Source organism: Cynoglossus semilaevis, chromosome 14 (assembly GCF_000523025.1).
Source record: "Cynoglossus semilaevis isolate Cse_v1.0 chromosome 14, Cse_v1.0, whole genome shotgun sequence".
In the NCBI taxonomy this organism is placed as follows: Eukaryota; Metazoa; Chordata; class Actinopteri; order Pleuronectiformes; family Cynoglossidae; genus Cynoglossus; species Cynoglossus semilaevis.
Genome location: NC_024320.1, coordinates 5627178 through 5629439, shown reverse-complemented (window position 1 = coordinate 5629439; position 2262 = coordinate 5627178). Strand labels below are relative to the sequence as shown.

The 2262-nt window shown below is 41.9% G+C and overlaps 1 long non-coding RNA gene across 1 annotated transcript in view; it reads right to left on the bottom strand.

Moving 5' to 3' along the window:
- Positions 1–1233: 1233 nt before the first annotated feature.
- Positions 1234–2262, bottom strand: part of LOC112488033 (uncharacterized) — a 1909-nt gene continuing 880 nt past the window's right edge. Inside the window, exon 2 of the long non-coding RNA XR_003051698.1 lies at positions 1234–2218. This is a non-coding gene — a long non-coding RNA (uncharacterized LOC112488033). The remainder of the gene's footprint in view (positions 2219–2262) is intronic.

Here is a 2262-nt window from a genome sequence, read left to right as displayed (position 1 = left end):
CACAGACACACTCACATACTCACAGACATGTAGCACATGTGTTTTCTTGGAAAACGACAGGCTGACGGTGGAGGTGAGCGACACATGCTGACAGTCTTTACAGTCAGAGGCAGATTTTTGGGGGTTACGAATGAGCAAAGGTATGCAGCCTTCTTCCACACACCCCCAGCCCTCCCTCACTCCCTCCCTCCCTCCTCACCACCCCCCACTCCTCCAGCCCACAGTCCTGGATCACTTTCAGCGAAGAGGATCTTCTCTGTCTGGACCTGAGCCAAACCCAGAGTCTAATCCACCTCCTGCTGATGTGCACAGCAGCTGCAGCTGCTGGACTGCAATATTTGTTTCAGCTTCAGTTTGTCTTTTCTTTTGTTTCACCAATAACGTCACAGCCTGCCTGTGGGTGGAGCAGGACTTTCATTCATACGCTACAACTGATTTTTAATTAAATTTGTCCACAGAACGGATTTAAACTAAAAGAACCTTATGTTCTGTGTTCACCAAAAAACTGCATTCTCTCTGTGATCTCACTGTGAGAATTTTAACTAACATTATTCAAAGCAGTGGTTCCCTGTGACCCTCCACCCCCTTTTGTAACCTGGACTACTGTTGAGCCCCGCCCACCTCCACACATTCATAGCTAAAAGCTCCAGTGAACATTAATGAAACACTGTAATTCCTACATACAGATTATAATTGAAGGACTCAAAACATGAAACAATAATGGGCCTAACGTCTGGCCCACCTGTCAGCTCTGTTGACCAACAGTTACCCTTCCCCAGAAGTTCCCAGAGTCGGAACAGATCTCTGAGAAATCTGATTTTCTTCTTGCACAACATGGACATAAAAAACAAACAAAAGCATGATTGAATTTATTGGCTTCATAAAGAGAGTTGAAGAAGGAATGTGCGTTTTACATAATTTTGTTTCATACTGAATTTTGTACATGTTGTGTAGTACTTTAATGTGTTCTGATTGGCTGCTACAAATGATTGTGTGTCTTCAGAGGATAACGTTGATAAGGTTGTCACTGAAGATGAGGTGTTTGGCTGCTGGTCCATTTTTATTCTTTTGAAAACATTTGTGGTGAAACAGCAGTCATTGTCATACTTAGCAGTATGTTTATAGTTTATAAAACAATGCAAAAAGATCACCATGTCCAGGTCACAAAATCTACACCAACTGAAAAGTGTTCATTATGATTCGTAGGCTACGGCAATAATACAGACGCCAGTGTTTAACCATGAGGCTTTAGTAAGTGTTACAGCATTTTTCCTGAAAACTGGCCTGAAGGCCTTGACTTAAAAAAAGCATAGAAAAGCTTTTGTTTTATAGGTACTTCTTTCATACACATGTCAGTGCTCGAAACATTACTGGTATAATAGTGTTACTGTCTGGGAGGCAAGGCTGAACAAAGAGAGGGTTCAGAGCAACCTGAAAAAGAGGAGAAAACAAACAAAGACACAGAGGGAGGGTTACCACGCTGTGGGCACTAATTACCACCAGGTTTCTCTCCACAGGGAACCCACTATTTAATTGCAAAACATTAGTGTGTGTGTGTGTGTATGCATGTCATGCAACGTAAGTCTACGATATGTTTGTGGCTTAATCCCACAGCTTTTTCCAACAGGAAACTGAACCTAATAAACGGCCCTGTTTCTTACTTCGTAAAAAGTAAATAAAGAACGTGAGTAATTTTACCTCACAGACCAAAGTTTATAAAGAAAATCAGTGAATTTAACTCACAGACCCATGGATTCATATATACTGGAATTCAATGAATCACAGTTGCTATGGGCTCTTAATAACGCATTTCACATTAGTAATGAAGGCAGCAATGGATTAATAATTTCTGAGGGGGTCAACCAAGGATTAAAACATAATTTGAGCAGCGATGCGGTGTGTTCAGCAAATATATTGTTTAATGTTTTACCCGTTTTATTTTGTTTCTTCAGCAAAACGCATTTCTCTGTACTGTACTGTATGTATGTACTGTTTATATTGGTGAACTCTTCTCAACGTTGCTTCTCTTTGTATCTTGTCCGAAGAAACTACAGGCAGCAACCTGTTGTTCAGGCACTCTGAATTTCTCCTGTGAGGGGCGCTGTTTCCCGCTGATCGAGAATCCGGATCCGAGAAGAACCTCCTCCTCGTCGTCCACTATCATCACCTCCTCCTTCTGCTCCTCCTTCGCCTCCACCTCCTCCATTCTCCAACTGTCCTAAAGAGAAGAAGAAAAAAAACTTCCAGACTGAGCAGAGGTTG